Source organism: Nyctereutes procyonoides, unplaced genomic scaffold (assembly GCF_905146905.1).
Source record: "Nyctereutes procyonoides isolate TBG_1078 unplaced genomic scaffold, NYPRO_anot_genome, whole genome shotgun sequence".
Lineage (NCBI taxonomy): Eukaryota > Metazoa > Chordata > Mammalia > Carnivora > Canidae > Nyctereutes > Nyctereutes procyonoides.
In genome coordinates this window covers 85,254,000-85,274,752 of record NW_026575125.1, presented here as the reverse complement: position 1 = coordinate 85,274,752, position 20,753 = coordinate 85,254,000, and the positions used below count along the sequence as shown (strand labels likewise).

Sequence of the window (20,753 nt, the reverse complement as noted above, 5' to 3'; positions counted from 1 at the left end):
AGCAAATACTAAAAGGAGTAATAAACAGCCTTACAATATAGTTGGGGACTTAAATATACCGCTTTCAACAAGAGATAAATCATCCAGAGAGAGTCAATGAGGGAGCAACAGATTTGAACAACACTATGGACCAAAAGGGCCTAACAGAAATATAAGAACATTTCACCTAACAGCAGAATATATGTGCTTCTCAAGCACTTTCCAAGATAGATATATGTTAGGCCATAAAATAAGTCTGAACAAATTCAAGAAGAAAAGAATTATATCAAGTATCTTTTCTGATCACAATGGAATAAAACTAAAAATCAATAAAAGGAGGACAGCTGATAAATTCACAAATATATGGAAATGAACTCCTGGATAACCAATGGATCAAAGAAGAAATCAAAAGATTTCTTAAAGAAATTTTGAGAATCTTGACATAAGTGAAAATGAATACACAGCATACCAAAATTTAGAGATGCAGTACAAGCTACTCTTAGAGAAAATTTTATAGAAATAAACACAAAAAATGAATATATCAAATAAGCAACTTGGCTTTATATCATATGAAACTAGAAAAATGAACAGAGTAGCCCAAAGTTATCAGAAAAAGGAAATTAAGATCAGAGCAGAAATAAATAACATGAAGAATAAGAAAATAATAGAAAAGATTAACAACAGCAAGACTTAGTACTTTGAAAAGATAGAATTGATAAACCTTTACCTAGACTCACTAAGAAAAAAGAAAGAAAATCCAAATAAATAAAATTATAAATTACAAATAAAATACAATTATGAAAGAGGAGACATTAAAACTGATACCATGGAAATACAAAGAATTATGAGACTACTATAAACAACTATATGACAACAAATTGTACAACCTAGAAGAAAGGATAGATTCCTAGAAACATACAACCTACCAAGACTGAGTCACAAAAATATAGAAAATCTGATAGATCAATAATGAGTAAGGATATTGAATCAATAATCAAAACCTTCCAACAACAAAACCAAAAAGCTCAGGACCAAATGGTTTCACTGGTGGATTCTACCAAACAGTTAAAGAAAAATGAATGTAAATCCTTCTCAAACTCTTTCAACAAATCAGAGGAAAGGACACTCTCAAACACATTTTATGAGGTCAGCTTTATCTTGATACCAAAGCCAGATAAGGACTCTACAAGAAAAGAAAACCACCAAGAAAAGAAAGGAAAGAAAAGAAAACTACCAACTAATATCCCTAATGAATATAGATGCAAAAATTCTCAACAAAATATATCCAAAACATATTCAATAGCACACTAAAAGCATCATAATGATCAAGTGATGCAAGTGATGCACATAATCACATAATGATCAAGTGATGCAAGGATGATCTAACATACACCAATCAATAAGTGTGATACAGCATATTAATAGAATGAAAGACACATATCACACGATCATCTCAAAAGCCCGAAATGTGGGGGGGGAGGGGCAAGATGGCGGAAAGAGCAGGGTCCCCAAATCACCTGTCCCCCACCAAATTACTAGTAACCTTAAACATCCTGAAAAATTTCGAATTCGGCCTGAGATTAGTAAGAGAGGCGCTGGAATGCTACATGGAGACGAGTCGCGCTTCTATCCAGGTAGGAGACGGGGAAAAAGAAATAAAGAAACAAAACGGCCTCCGGAGGGGGAGGGGCCCGCGAGGAGCCGGGCTGAGGCGGGGCCGAGTGTCCCAGGAAGGAGAAGCCCCGTCTCCGGAGGAGCAGAGCTGCACCCACCTTCCCTTGGGCGGGGCGGAAAGGGGCTCGCAGGGAGTTGGAGCAGGACCAGGAGAGCGGCGGATGCCCTCAGGCTCCCGGGGTCATCTAACAGACACCTGCGCCCCGGGAGTGTGCGCCGAGTCCCTAAGGGCTGCCGCCCGCCAACGGAGGCAGCTCGGAGGGGCTCGGGAGGGCTCAGGGAGGGAGCTGGGGGCGGAGCCGCAAATCAACAACACAGGCCTCGGAGCACAGGGCGCCGGGACACAGCCAGGATCCGGCCTCCCCCGGGACAGGCAGAGGCCGGGAGGGCCAGGACAGCAGGGGACGCTCCTGCCGGAGCTGAGCGATCAGCTGGGCCTCGCCCCGGGAGCCTCCAGGCCCTGCGGCCGAGAGAGCCGAGAGCCCCGAGCCCGTAGTTCCTGCGGAGCTGAATCCAGGCTTCCAGAGCTGGCCATAGCAACTGCTGTGTTCCTCCTGAGACCTCACGGGGTAAACAACCCCGCTTGTGCCTGCAGCAGGCAGGGGGCAGAGCAGCTCCCAAAGTGTCACACTGAAAATCAGCACAGCAGGCCCTCCCCAGAAGACAGCTAGAGGGACCAGTGATATCACCGTGTTCAATACAATTGTTTTTGGCACCTCTGATGAGCAAAATGGACTAGAAGGAAAACCTCACTTCAAAAGAAAGCATCAGAAAAGCCCTCTCTCCAAAGAGTTAAAAAATCTTGGGATTACACTTCAATGTCAGAAAGCATTCAGAAGCAATATTCTACAGCTACTGGTGGGCTCTAGAAAAAAAGCATTTAAGGCCTCACGAGACTTCATGACTGCAGAAATTTAGATCCTTCAGGCGAAATTAAAAATCATTGAATGAGTTGCAATCCCAAACTAGAAGTCCTAACGACGAGGGTTAATCGAGGTGGAAGAACGAGTGAGTGAATAGAAGACAAGTTAATTGGCAAAGAGGGAAACTGAGAAAAAGAGATAAACAATTAAAGAACCATGAAGACAGAGTAGGCAAATAAATGACAGTTAAGGAAAGAAAAACCTAGTTTAATTGGGGTTCCCGAGGGCGCCGAAAGGACTGAGGGCAGAATATGTATTTGAACAAATCCTAGTTGAAAAACTTTCCAATCTGGGAAGGGGAAACAGGCATTCAGATCCAGGAAATAGAGAGATCCCCCCTAAATCAATAAAAACCGTTCAAAACCTTCGCATCTAATAGTGAAGGCTTGCAAATTCCAAAGATAAAGAGAAGATCCTTTAAAGACAGCAAGTGACATGAAGTCTGACTTTCATGGGGAGAATATTAGGTAACAGCAGACCTTCCACAGAGGACGTGGCAGCCGAAAGGGCTGGAGTATATATTTCGGGTCCTAAATGAGAAGAACATGCAACCAGAATACTTTATCCAGCATGGCTTCATTCAAAATGGAAGGAGAGATAAAGAGCTTCCAAGACAGGCAGGATACTGAAAGATATGAGTGACCTCCAAACCAGCTCTGCAAGAAATTTTAAGGGTGGACTCTTAAAACTCCCCTTTAAGAAGAAGTCAAGTAACTCGAAAATGAATGGGTTAATGGACCCCATCAAATGCGCAGAGTTTCAGATGGATAAAAAAAAGGAACATCTATTTGCTGTCTACAAGAGACACATTTTAGGACACGAAGGAAACTACAACCTGAAAATAAAATGGTTGGAGAACCATTTACCATTCAAAGGGTTTCAAAAATATACCTAAAACAACTACAGAACATTCTGAAGAAATGAGGAAGACACAAAGAGTTGGACAAATATTCCATGCTCATGGATTGGCAGATTAATATTGTGAAATGTCATGTTACCAGGGCAATTTACACGTTTAATGCAATTCCCTATCAAAATACCAGGGACTTTCTTCAGAGACTTAGAAAAATTATTTTAAGATTTGTGTGGAAATAGAAAAGACCCCAATCAGCAGGGAATTTTAAAAAAGAAACCATATCTGGGGGCATCACAATGCCAGATTTCAGGTTGTACTACAAGCTGTGGTCATCAAGACAGTGTGGTAATGGCACAAAAACAGAATATCGATCAATGGAACAGAACAGAGAACCCAGAAGTGGACCCTGAAACTTTATGTCAATAAAATACGATAAAGGAGGAAAAGACGATCACCAACTGGAAGAAAGACAGTCTCTTCACTAATGGTGCTGGGAAAATTGGAACATCACTGCAGAAGAATGCGAAACTGGACCACTCTCTTGCACCATCACAAAGATACTCAAAATAGAGAAAGATTAAATGTGAGACAAGATTCCATCAAACTCCAGAGGAGAATCAGGCAACACCCTTTTTGAACTTGGGACACCGTCGGTGAAGGAAAACAGTGTTTGTTCTCATTCATTTGGGGGAATATGAATAATAGCGGAAAGGGAATATAAGGGAGGAGAAGAAATGTGGTGAGAAATATCAGAAAGGGAGACAGAAATAGAACTCCTAAACTTGGGAAATGAATGGGGGTGGTGGAGGGGGAGGAGGGTGGGGGGTGGGGGTGGTGAATGGGTGACGGGCACTGAGGGTACACTTGACGGGATGAGCAGTGGGTCTGTATTCGGTATGTTGGTAAATTGAACACCATTAGAAATTATTATAAAAAAAAAAAAAAAAAAAGCAGAAAATGTATCTGGCAATAGAATATCTTTCATGATAGAAGGAACATACTTGAACATAATAAGGTCATAGGAAATAAATGCACAGCTAACATACTCAGTGGTGAAAGGTTGAAAACTTTCCTTTAAGATTAGGAACAAGACAATGATGCCCACTTTCATTACTCTTATTCAACATAGTATTGGAAATCCTAGCCAAAGCAATCAGGAAAGAAGAAGTACCTGAATCAAAATGGAAGAGGTAAAATTGTCTTTGTTTGCAGGTTACATGATCTTTTAAATATGTAAAAAAATCCTGAAGACTCCATGAAGAAAGTATTAAAACTAATGAATGAATTCAGTAAAGTTGCAGGCTATAAAATCAATATACAGAATCCAGTAGCATATCTATAAACTAACAATGAATTATGCAAAAAATAAAGAAAAAATCCCATTTGCAATAGCATCAAAAGAATAAAATACTTAAGAATAAATTTGACCAAATAAGTGAATATCTGTACACTGAAAACTATAAGACATAGATGAAGAAAACAAAAATAAATGGAAATATATCCCATGTTCATGGATTAGAAAAATTAATTAATATTGCTAAAATGTCCATTTAACTAAAGGTTATCTATAGACTCAATGCAATTCCTATTGGGATTCCAATGGCATTTTTATCAGTAATGGAAAAAGATGACTCAAATTCATATGGAATCACAAATGAACCCAAAGCAATCTGGAGAAAGAAAAATAAAGCTGGATACATCAAACTTTCTGATTTCAAACAATATTGCAAAGCTATACTAATCCAACCAGTATGGTACTAGCATAAAAACAGACACATAGAGCAATAGAACAAAATAGGGAGCCCAGAAATAAACCCATGCATGTATGGTCAACTAATATTTGCCAGTGGAGTCAAGCATAAACAGTGGAGAAAAGATAGTTTCTTTAAAAAATCCTGCTGAGAAAACTGAATTTTCACATGCAAAAGAATGAAACTAAATTTATATCTTATACTACTTACAAAAATCATATATATATACATTCTAACAAATGTGAGATTATATAGATAGATAGATAGATAGATAGATAGATAGATAAGAGATAAGTGTTGGTGAGACTGTGGAGAAAAGGGAACCCTTGTGCACTCTTGGTGGGACTAGAAATTTATACAGCCACTGTGAAAAAGAGTATGGGGTATCCCTGGGTAGCTCAGCGGTTTAGCGCCTGCCTTTGACCCAGGGCGTAGTCCTGGAGTCCACGGATCCAGTCCTGCGTGGGTCCTGATTCTCCCTCTGCCTGTGTCTCTGCCTCTCTCCCTCTCTCTCTGTGTCTCTCATGAACAAATAAATAAAATATTTTTAAAAATTAAACAGAAGAAAAAGAATATGGATGTTCCTCAAAAAATTAAAAATAAGACTGTCATATGATACAGCAATTTTACTTCTGAATAGACATAAAATCACAAAGAGATATCTGCCCCCCATGTCCATCACAGCATTTATTTATAGAGTAAGTTTTATTTTTTTTAAAGATTTATGTATCTATAACTCATCTGGTTTAATTCATGTTTGTTTGGGTTAGTAGTGAAATCAAATAAGGCTATACCTTTTTTTTGTTGTTTGTACTTTTTCTTATATTTTGTATAATTATCTGCACATGCCCTTTGCATATTTTCCTGTTGAGTATTTTTTTTCTATTTTGGATTTATAACAGTATAGTAGATTTTTACATGTACAATATGTAACCACTTTGTCATATGCAAATATATCTGTCATTTGCATTTAAATCCTGCCTATTTTCATTTTGAGGTATACAGCATATAGGTGCTTAACAGGTTTATATAACGTGTCCTATCAGTCTTTTTTATAATGGTTTCTGCCTTTATTGCCATACCTACAAAGAACATTGTCCTCTTCTTTATATTTATCAATCAACATTTTCTGGTTCTTTACATTTTGTTTTATTTTAGACCTTTTTTTTTTATGCTACCAGAAATTTATCTGGATATGTTATATGAGGAAAGGATTTAGCTTTTTGCTAAATTATTAACTAATTTTTCCAGTACCATCTACTAAAAGAGCCATCCTTTCCACACTGACTTTAAGCTACCTTTAGCATCTGCCAAAATCTTGCATATACTTGACTCTATTACTGGCTATTCTATTCTATTCCAAAACTTTGTTCTTGCAGCAGCAAGATATGGTTTTAAGGGTTTTTTTTCTGCTTTTATAGTATATTTTTAATGTTGGTCACTAATTTTTATTATATTTAAAAGTATTTCCTGACTCTTGTCATTTTTAATTTCAAATACCTAATTGTTTTAAATATTTAATGTCTTTGAATAAAATTGTTAGGTCTTCATCATGAGTCTCAAACATTACCTAATTAGGTTTATATCTAGGTACTTTGTGCATGTATGTTTAATGTGAAGATTTCTTTTACTTGTTTTACTTTATAAATTGTATTCCTGATGTACAGGATAGTTCATTTTTTATATTTAATTTACATAAACTACTTAAATATATTAATTTAAAAGCTCTTTTGATTTTTCTTGTTTTCCATGTATGCACTTATATATCTGCAACTAATGGTGATTAATAATTATACCTCTTATTTATTTGACTTTATTGCATTGATAAATATCCCCAACATATACTTTTATATAATAATCAAAGTGCTATATGGGGCGTCCAGCTGGCTCAGTCAGTTAAGATGGTGCCTTCGGCTCAAGTCATGAACCCAGGGTCTTAGGATCGAGTTCTGCCTCAGGCTCCCTGCTTAGAAGGGAGTCTGCTTCTCCCTCTATTCCTCCCCCCTGCTTGTGATCTCTCTCTCTCTCTCTCTCTCATGCTCTCTCTCCCTTTCTCAAATAAATAAATAAAATCTTTAAAAAAATAAAGTGCTTTTGGGCACCTGGGGGTGCTCAGTGGTGGAGTGTCTGTCTTTGGCTCAGGTTGTGATCTTGGGGTCCTGGGATTGAGTCCTGCATCAGGCTCCAGGCAGGGAGTGTGCTTCTGCCCCTGTTTCTGTCTCTGCCTCTCTCACTGTGTCTCTCATGAATAAATCAATTAAATATTCTTAAAAAATAAAGTGCTATTATATCCCAGTATCTTTTTTCCCTTGACTTAATGAGAGTGACCATAGTACTTTTTTGAAGGGGGGGCAGGGGGCTCTAAATACTCTTTATTTTTCCTTATGCTTCTACACATATGTGTGGAAACTCTTATATTTTTCTTTTTTAAATTTTTATTTAAATTACAGTTAGTTTACATATAAAGAACAAACTGATGGTTACCAGGGGCAAAGTGGTTGGGGGAGTTGGGTTAAATAGGTGATGGGGATTAAGGAAGGCACTTGTGATAAACACAGCATGTTGTATGGAAGTGTTGAATCACTATATTGTACACCTGAAAGTCATATTACACTGTATGTTGACCACAGTACTTTTTAAACAATTATTGTTTATGTTTCAAATAGGTATTTTTATCATGTCAAGAATTTTTTAAAAGTAAAAATAGATTTGCAATTAACAACTATATTTTTAGTATCTTTCAATATGATCATGTGTTTTTTCTTCTGTGATATGCTAATGTAATTAATCCTATTAAATCAGGCTTCCCAATACTTTACATTTATGTTCTTTTTCTACCGAGTCTTGAAGAAGTTTTCCTAATTTTTAAAATTAATTGTGAATTTTAAGGACTGCAAAGGGATAAGTTTTACTTAAAAACATATTGTGAGACAGCAGATATGGAAATATAATTGCTACTGTATTTTATGGAAATGCATAATCAGATTATTTGCCAAGTGTGGTTGATCTGCAAAATCATGAGGGAACCTGGAATATATTGCCACTTCTTACTCCTTATTTCTTCACTTTTTTTTTCTTACCTCTAAAGAAGTACTTTGTTAAAGTATTTTCACTCATTTAGATGGTTCTTTGCAAGTGCTCTCAGGAATTTGTATGCATATTTTTATCCCCGTTTATTGCCCATTTATGTGCATACTATATATAATGTTTTTTTATCCCTTAAAACATAAATTTTCTCTCTTCCTCTAGCCTATCAGTGCTGTTGTCCAACTGATTCCAGGCCTCTACTGGATCTTTTAGGGTTTCCTAGGTTACATGTCACTATTTATCTTGTTGAATGGCTGTTGTACTTCTTTTTCTTAGTCTTGGAAAATAAGAGAATCCAAAAACCAGTAGAAGCTACTGTATTAAACACAATGATTGTTTCTGTGGGAACATAGGACTCTGTCCCTTACCATTGACTCAGTTCCTTTTCAACTCTGTCCCACTCTGATCTGTCAATCAGATACTCAGCCGTTAGCTCATTTATTCTTTTGTAATAAGTTAACTGAGATAAAATAATTAAATGATTCAGTTAGCTTTCTAAGCCTTATTCAAGCACCATGACTATCCACATTTTTAGGTTGTTTAAACAGTAAATTCCTTAAGTGTTCTTAAGAAAGTTTGCATAAAAATTGTTTAATTTTATAAGGAAAATAAACATCATGCCATGTATCATAGTACCACAAAACATCCTTGTTGCTTTTTCTCCTCCTAGATTCTTTTCAAAATGTCCATTTTAATAATATTGTGTGAACTTCACCTAACACAGTAAATAGTTGTATTATTAGTGTGGCAAATCATCCAAAAGGAAGAAGTTTCAGTGTGGTCACCTGTAACCATCTATGCATTTTCTTATTTTAAACAGTGTTGTTTGTTAAGTTCTTTTTAAGAGTTTCAATTACAAATTATTAGTCATGAAATATTTTAGAGATAAATGCAACAAGTGTTAATATACATCATTGTCATGTTCATAAAGCAAAACAAAGCTGTTTCTAAAGGCCAAATAAAAGGAAAAATAATGCATTACATACATATCATTCATGAATGTTTAAGTCTACCTGTAATATATGCTGCAGTACTATAATCCAACCAGGTAATGACTCAGACTGAAAATACCTTTTCGGCCTCTTTTTTTGTTCTTGTTATTTTTCTATGTTACGTATTTAGAACTGCAAAGACAACAGAAATAATAAGTCACTGTGTAGACAGCAGTAAGTGTTCTTTGCTTCCCATACTTTCCAAGACTATCAAGCAGTATTAAACTAAATTGAATCAGTAACATTTTTTGATACCTTCTTATAGCACAGTTGATTTCGTTAATAAAGTGGGATTGAAATAACATTTAGTTAATGGCAATGTGCATCAAATTTGAAAAGCATTCTTGTTAAGATGGCTTTGTTTAAATTTGACTTTGGTTTGAAAAAATTGAGAGCTACCTGGAAGCCATTTTAATAAAGATTTTATTTATTTATTCATGAAAGACAGAGAAAGAGGCAGATACATAGACATAGGCAGAGGGAGAACCAGACTCTTCACAGAGACCCCGATGCAGGACTCGATTCTGGAACCCCGGGATCATGCCCTAAGCCAAAGACAGATGTTCAACCACTGAGCCACCCAGGCATCCCTTATATGGTACTTTTATCAGTAGACTGGAAGACTGTTTTGTTATTGTTGTTGTTGTTAATATTTTCAATGTAAGAAGAGTCATTTAATTTCAAAAAGACTCTTCTACAGCTTACTGGCCCTGACAGAGATTACTTCTGAATTTAATTAATTCCTATCAAAGAATGATCATAGAAATTAATTCTGCAACATCAGTATCAATTGCTTTTTCTTTTTAAAGGCTAGTTAGAATATTAAATGTAAGTCATTTGTTATAGCATTACCATTGTTTTTCCAAAGAATGGGCAGAGAACAATATGAATATAAATAAGCAAAGTACTTTTCACTTATTGTTCCTAGCAATTCCTTATTTCTTTTATATGTTTAACCTTTTTATGTACTGTTTCTCAAACTGTGTTCTGTGATTCATTTGCATTAGAATTTTTTAAGATATCAGTTAAAATAAAGCTTCCTGGGTTCTATCTCAGATGGACTAAATCAGAATCTCTAGGCGCAGGCCTGGGAATATGCATTTTCCATTTCCAGGGTGATTCTGAGACGCTGAAGTTTGTGAACCACAGTTTTAAGAGTAAGGGGTTTTTGTTTTTGTTTTTTTAAAATAATATTTATGTTTATTTTTACTTTTTTAAAAATTTAAATTCAATTTGCCAACATATAGTATAACCCCCCGTGCTCATCCCATCAAGTGCCTTCCTTAGTGCCCATCACCCAGTTACCCCATCCCTCTGCCCACCTCCCCTTCCACAACCCTTTGTCTCCCAGAGTTAAGAGTGTCTCATGGTTTGTTTCTCTCTCTAAATTTTCCTCCTCAGTTCTCCTCCTTTCCCTTATAATCACTTTCACTATTTCTTATATTCCACGTATGAGTGAAACCATATGACAATTGTCCTTCTCTGACTGACTTATTTCACTCAGCATAATATCCTTCAGTTCCATCCACATCAAAATAAATGGTGGGTATTTGTCTTTTCTGATGGCTGAGTAATATTCATATATATATATATATATATATATATATATATATATATATATCACATCTTTTTTATCCATTCATTTGTTGAAAGACATTGTGGCTCCTTCCACAGTTTGGCTATTGTGGACATTGCTGAAGATACACGTACACACGTATACACATACACACGTAAACACATATACTTGCACACACGCGAGACATTAAATAAACTAATCCAAACCCCCCTTACCCCCCATTAACTCATGTTATTTATGATATACTTATTTATGTCCTGCCAACCCCCAAAAACAGGACTAAGTCTATGTAACATCCATAAGCCTCATCTAAATTTTATACAAGTACATCACAACCCTAGTTAATTCAACAAAACGACTTTATATGCCTATCTCGCAGTCTATCTATAGATAGGGTTTCCTTAACTTTATCTCTTCTATTTAATACAAAAAAACCCAAACCCACACACTCACTAACATAGCATGCAATACCATAAACATTTGTTAATGTAGCTTAATCAGTAAAGCAAGGCACTGAAAATGCCAAGATGAGTCATAAGACTCCATAAACACAAAGGTTTGGTCCTGCCTTCCTATTAGTCCTTAGTAAGCTTACACATGCAAGCCTCCACGTCCCAGTGAGAATGCCCTCAAAATCACTAATGATTTAAAGGAATGGAATATTACTCAGCCATTAGAAATGACAAATACCCACCATTTGCTTCAACGTGGATGGAACTGGAGAGTTTTATGCTGAGTGAAATGAGTCAATCGGAGAAGGACAAATATTATATGTTCTCATTCATTTGGGGAATATAAATAATAGTGAAAGGGAATATAAGGGAAGGGAGAAGAAATGTGTGGGAAATATCAGAAAGGGAGACAGAACATAAAGACTCCTAACTCTGGGAAATGAACTAGGGGTGGTGGAAGGGGAGGAGGGCGGGGGGTGGGGGTGACTGGGTGACGGGCACTGAGGGAGACATTTGATGGGATGAGCACTGGGTGTTATTCTGTATGTTGGTAAATTGAACACCAATAAAAAATAAATTTATTATTAAAAAAATAAAAAATAAATAAAGGAGCAGGTATCAAGCACACTCTAAAGTAGCTCACACCACCTTGCTAAGCCACACCCCCACGGGATACAGCACTGATAAAAATTAAGCCACGAACGAAAGTTCGACTAAGCTATACTAAAGAGGGTTGGTAAATTTCGTGCCAGCCACCGCGGTCATATGATTAACCCAAACTAATAGGCCCATGGCTTAAAGCGTGGTTAAGATACTACAATACTAAAGTTAAAACTTAACTAAGCCGTAAAAAGCTACAGTTACCATAAAATATGCTAAGAAAGTGACTTTAAAATTTTCTGATTGCACGACAGCTAAGATCCAAACTGGAATTAGATACCCCACTATGCTTAGCCCTAAACATAAATCATTCTATAACAAAATAATTCGCCAGAGAACTACTAGCAACAGCTTAAAACTCAAAGGACTTGGCGGTGCTTTACGTCCCTCTAGAGGAGCCTGTTCTATAATCGATAGACCCTGATAAACCTCACCATATCTTGCTAATGCAGTCTATATACCGCCATCTTCAGCAAACCCTTAAAAGGAAGAGTAGTAAGCACAATCATGTCGCATAAAAAAGTTAGGTCAAGGTGTAACTCATGAGATGGGGAGAAATGGCTACATTTTCTATTCCAAGAATATCTCACGAAAGTTTTTATGAAACTAAAAACTGAAGGAGGATTTAGTAGTAAATTAAGAATAGAGAGCTTAATTGAATAGGGCCATGAAGCACGCACACACCGCCCGTCACCCTCCTCAAGTAAAAACTAAACCCATAATCATATTAGCCATACTAAAACACGAGAGGAGACAAGTCGTAACAAGGTAAGCATACAGGAAGGTGTGCTTGGATTAACCAAAGTGTAGCTTAATTAAAGCATCTGGCTTATACCCAGAAGATTTCATACCCCATGACCACTTTGAACAAAAGCTAGCCCAACTAACCTTAAACCAAAGTACCATAACTCTACAAAATAAAACATTCAGTTAAACCATAAAAGTATAGGAGATAGAAATTCTAATTGGAGCTATAGAGATAGTACTGCAAGGGAATGATGAAAGATATTTTAAAAGTACAAAACAGCAAAGATTACTCCTTTTACCATTTGCGTAATGAATTAGCCAGAAATAACTTAACAAAGAGAACTTAAGCTAAGTCCCCCGAAACCAGACCAGCTACCTGTGAACAATCTAAAAGCATCAACTCATCTATGTATGATACAAAATAGTGAGAAGATTTATAGGTAGCAGTGAAAAGCCTAACGAGCCTGGTGATAGCTGGTTACCCATAAACAGAATTTTAGTTCAACTTTAAATTTACCTAAAAAATTAAAATTTTAATGTAAATTTAAAATATAATCTAAAAAGGTACAGCTTTTTAGAATAAGGATTCAACCTTCATTAGAGAGTACATGTTAATATCACCATAGTTGGCCTAAAAGCAACCATCAATTGAGAAAGCGTTCAAGCTCAACAAACAATATGACTTAATTCCAACCGCATTCAGTCAACTCCTAATATGCCACTGGGTTATTCTATTTAAATATAGAAGCAATAATGCTAGTATGAGTAACAAGAATTATTTTTCCCAAAAATAAAAATAAAATTAAATTAAATTAAAAAAAAGAATTATTTTTCCCCACATAAGCTTATTTCAGAAACGGATAAACCACTGATAGTTAACAACCCGATAAAATTAACCCAAAAATAAATACTTATCAATTCTATTGTTAACCCAACACAGGTATGCACCCAAGGAAAGATTAAAAGAAGTAAAAGGAACTCGGCAAACATAAACTCCGCCTGTTTACCAAAAACATCACCTCCAGCATCCCCCAGTATTGGTGGCACTGCCTGCCCAGTGACATCTGTTCAATGGCCGCGGTATCCTGACCGTGCAAAGGTAGCATAATCATTTGTTCTCTAAATAAGGACTTGTATGAATGGCTACAGGAGGGTTTGACTGTCTCTTACTTCCAATCAGTGAAATTGACCTTCCCGTGAAGAGGCGGGAATAACATAATAAGACGAGAAGACCCTATGGAGCTTTAATTAATTAACCCAGATTCAGGGGCAATATATATCTACTAGTCATAACATTTCACCATTATTATGTGTTAACAATTTAGGTTGGGGTGACCTCGGAATATAACAAAACCTCCGAGTGATTAAAATTTAGACTTACCAGTCTAAATATTATATCATTTATTGATCCAATAGTCTTTGATCAACGGAACAAGTTACCCTAGGGATAACAGCGCGATCCTATTCAAGATATCATATCGACAATAGGGTTTACCACCACGATGTTGGATCAGGACATCCTAATGGTGCAGCAGCTATTAAGGGTTCATTTGTTCAACAATTAAAGTCCTACGTGATCTGAGTTCAGACCGGAGTAATCCAGAATCCAGGTCTGTTTCTATCTATTTAACAATTTCTCCCAGTACGAAAGGACAAGAGAACTAAGGCCCACCTTACAAAAGCGCCTTAAAACTAATAGATGAAATTAAGCTCAATCTAACCAGTTTATCTCCCCATAAGCCCAAGAAAGAGGGCTTTGTTAGAGTGGCAGAGCCCAGTAATTGCGTAAAACTTAAACCTTTATCCCCAGAGGTTCAACTCCTCTCCCTAACATCATGTTCTTTATCAATATTATCTCATTAATTGTTCCAATTCTTCTCGCCGTAGCCTTTCCTACCCTTGTTGAACGAAAAGTCCTAGGCTGCATACAACTCCGAAAAGGCCCCAATATTGCAGGCCCATACGGTCTTCTTCAACCCATCGCCGATGCAGTAAAACTTTTCACAAAAGAACCCCTATGACCCCTGACATCCTCTATATCTATATTTATTTTAGCACCCATCCTAGCCCTATCACCAGCCCTAACCATATGAATCCCCCTTCCTATACCTTATCCACTTATTAATATAAACCTAGGAGTACTATTTATGCTAGCAATGTCAAGCCTCACCCTATACTCCATTCTTTGATCAGAATGAGCTTCAAACTCCAAATACGCCCTAATCGGAGCCCTCCGAGCTGTTGCCCAGACAATTTCATATGAAGTCACACTAGCAATTATCCTCCTTTCCGTATTACTAATAAATGGATCTTTCACACTATCCACACTTATAATTACTCAAGAACATATATGACAAATTTTCCCCGCCTGACCCCTGGCTATAATATGATTTATCTCTACCCTAGCAGAAACCAACCGAGCCCTTTTCGACCTAACCGAAGGGGAATCTGAGCTAGTTTCTGGGTTTAACATAGAATATGCAGCAGGCCCATTTGCCCTATTTTTTCTAGCAGAGTACGCAAACATTATTATAATAAATATTCTTACAACAATCCTATTTTTCGGTGCATTTCACAGTCCACTCATACCAGAGCTCTACTCCATCAACTTCACCATTAAAACACTCCTCCTAACCATTTCTTTCCTATGAATCCGAGCATCATATCCTCGATTCCGCTACGACCAACTAATACACCTCTTATGAAAAAAATTTCCTACCATTAACCCTAGCCCTATGTATATGACACGTCGCCTTACCCATTATCACTGCAAGCATTCCACCCCATGTGTACGTGTATGAACATTGGGATGTAGGTGTCCCAGTGTTTCACTACATCAGTATCTTCGGGGTAAATACCCAGTAGTACAATTGCTGGGTTGTAGGGTAGCTCTCTTTTTTAACTTCTTGAGGAACCTCCACACTGTTTTCCAGAGTGGCTGTACCAGTTTGCATTCCCATCAACAATGCAAGAGGGTTCCCCTTTCTCCACATCCTCTCCAACATTTGTTGTTTCCTGTCTTGTTGATTTTTGCCATTCTCACTAGTGTGAGAAGAGTAAGGGTTTTGAAAATATCTCCTATGCATTCTTTTTGAAGAAGCTCAACCACATTCATTAATATGCTAATAGCAAAAAATATGCTAATAGCTCCAAAGCTGTCTCTATAACTCTCTTCTGAGAGCCAGACCTGTATTACTACTTATCTCATATAACTGAGACATGTCACAAAGTAATCTCTTGATCATTCTGCCTGTCTTCACACACACACACACACACACACACACACACACTCTCTCTCTCTCTCTCTCTCTCTTTCTCCTTTGACATGTACTCCTTTCTTTGAAGTCTAATGCCAACCAATCACCACAGCATTATGTCAACCACAACCACTTAATCACCAAGTCTTGTCAATTCGTTTTATGTATTTTCAATCCATCTACTTCTCTTTTGGTAGACAACATGAACATCTTCTTTACTGATTTCCCTACTTCTTGGTCCCTCACAAGAACTTTCTCTAAGCAAGAGCAGTAGTAATCTTTCTAAAACACAAATATGATCATGTAGCCTGCCTCCTTAGAACCCTCCTCACAGGTCCCCACCAAAGATAAGATAAAAGCCCACATTTATTAAGATCTCATAGCTATTAATCATATTCTTCATGATATGATTAGTCTTTATCTAATTATCTTCTCCCCATTGGCACATTTTGTTGCCATTTTGCAGAACTAACAATTTGCAATTTTAGGAATAAGTTACACAGTCTTTTTCCTCTACGGCATATATCAAGTCATTTTTAAAAATTTCACTTTATTTATGTGTCTCCTCTTCTATACTTAGTTTGCTCACCTCTCTATCCTTGGTGTCAAAACACAATTCCTAATACATAGCATAAGGTCAAAAATTATTCTGGATTGAATAGATAAATAATAAGTTAACATAGCATTTTATATCTATTAATAGTATGCAATATAATATAGTATTTATACACACAGGCTCTGGAAACAGAATCTCTGGGTTAAACTCTGGCTATGCTATTTACGTGACCTCAAACAATTCACTTAAATATCCCTGTTTTAGGTCATTAATCCTTAAAATGGTTATAATAATAGGATCTCTCTCCTAAAATTTTCATGAAGATTAAATGAGAAAATACATATACAATTGTTAAAATGTTAGGCACAAAGCAGATACTCAAGAAACATTAGCTACTACCTTTACTTCTTTCATGATTCAAGAATTATTCCCTACCTTTAACATATCTCATCATTTTGCACATTTTAATTTTCATCTCTACTCTCAGATGTCATCTTGGAAGAGTCATAATTTTTTTTGTCTAACTGTAATGGATGCCTCTCCATACCCTCTTTCATTTTAGAGGTTTTTCTCTTGTGTTTTCCCTAACTCTGACACTGTTAGGTGTGATGACTGGAATTTTAAATAATATTATTGATGAGATGATATACTCAAAAGAAAAATATTTTTAGTTTCTATAGAATTTCCAGATAACATGAAGTACTTTTCTTGCCTCAGTAACCCTACCAACACTGTGAGACAATATCTTTAGGAACAGTATATGAGAATATCACAATCATAATAATTTCCTAGAGGCATAATTGATAGCTCTAAACCCACATTTCAAAACCTGTGCTTGAATAAGAGTTTTGCTGACAACAGAAGGATTTCTTGTTATTTATTTTAAGGAAAATCAATGAATGATTCAGCCCTGGGGCAGACTTATACCAATATAGTATTATTTTTAATCTGGTCAGGTCTTAGAAAGATTTAAGGCCTAGAAGTTAGTTTTATAAGATAAGGGAAATGAAAATTTTACATAAATTTGTATATGAAGTTTTATAAGATTTTATAAGATTTGAATTATTTCTTTCTTTTGCTGTTTTAGACTGCAAATTATCATTTTGTAGAATTCCAAAAGAATAGTTTCTTAAACAAATGCTATATCTTTTTTAAAGTTTTGCAGCAATACTGCAAAGTTTTTAGGGACAGTTTAATTTTTTCCAATAGAAATCAAAGAATCAGCAACTTAGACATGGAAAAAATAACAAAAGTTATATATGCTACTTCACAGATATATGGAAACTGGGGAACCAGAAAGTATATGTAACAGAGCTGATGTCACCCAGCTGGACAAGTGTCAAGATAGAACTTATGTGTGCTGATTCAATTTATTGTTTTTACTAAAAAACAATAATCAAATTAACCTATTAGACTAGGGAAATATAATGAGAAAACAATGACAGGGTTGAAATGGAGGAAAGAATTCTATAATACAAGTTAAACTGATAAGTGAATAATTATATTAATGGGATATAATGAGGTAAAAAGGTTTATATCTTGCTAAGGGCTTCAAAGTTACAGGTAAGGGGCACCTGGGTGGCTCAGTCTGCTAGGCGTCTGTCTTTGACTCAGGCCATGATCCCAAGGTCCTGGGATGGAGCCCTGCTTTAGGCTCCCGGCTCAGCCGGCAGCCTGCTTCTCTCTCTTCTCCCTGTTTGTGCTCCTCCCTGCTCATGCTGTCTCTCGCTATCTCTCACACAATCTTGCTCTCTCTCAAATAAATAAATAAATAAAATCTTTAAAAAAAAGTCACAGGTAACTTAGTTGGATGCAAAACGATACTCATATACCTTGAAAGTTGTACTGAAATAGACCTTTTATTGAAGAAGACAGCGATGTATACGTAAGGGCAATAAATAAAATTGATTTTGAAGCTTTAGAAGTAGGTTTGTTCTTTAAATAAATCTTGTTAAAAATGCCATAGTAACAATTATCTTATAAAATGAGCAACCAAAGTACAAATGTATATTTATTAAAATGTGGTTTGTTGACCATCTGTATTAAAATCAGAGAGGATTCTTTTTAAACAAGCAGTCCGAGACCCCCATACTGGACCCCTCTCAGAACTGCAAATCAGAATTTATAGGAACAGAGCCTGGAATTGCATTTTATGGTCACCACATACACAAAAGCACCACCACACCACCACCTTGATTCTTTAGTAGTATAATATTTTGTTATACATTAGTTTAAGAAACATTTACAAACATTCATATTAAAAAAATAGAGGTGATATAAGAAATTTCTCTTTATCCCCCTGTTTTAACAACAACAACAACAAAAAGAGACATATATCCACACACAAAAACACCTTTGCAGGTATTATGGGATCTAGCACCTTATGAAAAGAAACTCTGGAAGAGTCTTACCCACCTGTGCATCTGGTAATAGAGAGAGAGACCTCAGTATATCTGCAGACCAGCAGAGCCAGCAAACCTGAACATACCCCTCATGTCATGGCTGAGGAAAAGTCTGGAGAGTGCTGATCTGGGCAGATACCCATGCAGGAGAGAGAATTTGTAGAATAGCCTTCCTGAGGAGAGATTCCAGCAGGTGAATGGAGAAAAAAAATTGAGCTTGGTGGCAGTGGAGACAACAACAAGAGAGACTTTCCCAGCACCTCCTTCCCCAAGGAAACTCTGCATGGAGCTGATCTATTCAGTGATAGTGTCTTCCACCATGGGGGAAAGGATGCCAGTAAATGAGTGCCTGGCTACACCAGTTGTGCAGGTCAGCTGAAGAAACCTGTTTCTCTCTAACAGCACCCAGAGCACGGAGCTAAGACCTCCAAACAGGGCATGGAGGAGATTGGGAAAGAGGCAGATAAGAATTTCAAAGGGAATGAAAGGAATTGCATTCAGCATGAAGTCAACACAGGAGCTTCTGAGAGTACCACAACCAGTGATCTCCTTAACTGAGTACATGGGTACCCCAACGCTCTGAGTGCTAAACCCATACCTCCTCCAACTCTGTGGATGTTTCTTTGTGCATGCTTCTGTGTGTGATGCTGAGAGAGTTCTAGTAGACAAGAAACATGCCCAGAAAAAGGCATAGCAAGGGGGAAACCACAAACTTAACCTATAGCGCCATCTTCTGGAAAACAAAAGGGGAGTTTCCAGTAGCCAAACTGGTTAGTTACAATAAGGAGAAAGGACATAAAAACTTAATAATTTTGCCACAAGAGAGAGCAAGAAAAGTGGAGCAGGTGTGCCTATACAAAGGTGGAGAAAATCCCAGAAAATAAGAAAAAGAGAATACTTCATCTGAAAGCAACTAGCAAAGATTTAAGGAAGTGTCTGCTACTTAAAATGTGAAAGCAACAACACAAATCTACAGGGACCATGAAAAAAATCAAGGAAACATACCATCACAGGAAGAACTAATTATTCTTCAATAATCAAGTTTAAAAGCATGGAATTTCATGATCCAGTTGATAAAGAATTCAAAATAGCTGTTTTGAAGAAATTCATTGAGCTATGAGAAAAATAAAAAAGGCAATTCAATAAAATCTCAAAAAGAATTACCATAACGAAAATGAGTTTTTAACAAAGAGATAGAAATCATGAAAAAGAACTGAACAGAAATTCTGGAGCTAAATAACTCAGTGAATAAAATAGAAATGCAATAGAGAATGTCTGCAATAACATAGAACAAAAGGAAGATAAAATAAATGAGTTAAAGGATGAGAATTTTGAAATAACTCAGAGGAGAAAAAGAATAAATGAAAAAGAGCAAAGAAAGCCTACATGATCTATGACAATATATCAAAAGGACAAATATTAGAATAATCAGGATTCCTGATTAAGAGGAGAAAGGAACAGAAAACCTATTTAAATAAATAATAGTTGAGAACTTCTCTAAACTGGAGAGAGAATTGGCTATCCCAGTTCACAAAGCTAATAGATCATGTTATTATCTAAATGCAAAAATACCTTCTCCAAAACACATTATAATAAAACCATCAAAAAAATCAGGGATAAAGAAATAATTCTAAAAGCAACCAGGGAAAAAAAGATTAAAATCTACAAGGAAACCCCCAAAAGGCTGTCAATGGTTTTCTCAGTAGAAACTACACAGGCTAAGAGAAAGTGGAATGAATATTTAAAGTGTTGAAAGAAAAAAATTGCCAGCCAAGTATACTCTGTCAAGCAAAGTTATCCTTTATTTATTTATTTAAAGATTTTTTATTTATTTATCCATG

At 36.4% G+C, this 20,753-nt stretch overlaps 1 pseudogene; it reads left to right on the top strand.

Moving 5' to 3' along the window:
- Positions 1–14,532: 14,532 nt before the first annotated feature.
- On the top strand, positions 14,533–19,470 carry LOC129518031 (NADH-ubiquinone oxidoreductase chain 1-like; annotated as a pseudogene).
- Positions 19,471–20,753: the final 1,283 nt, after the last annotated feature.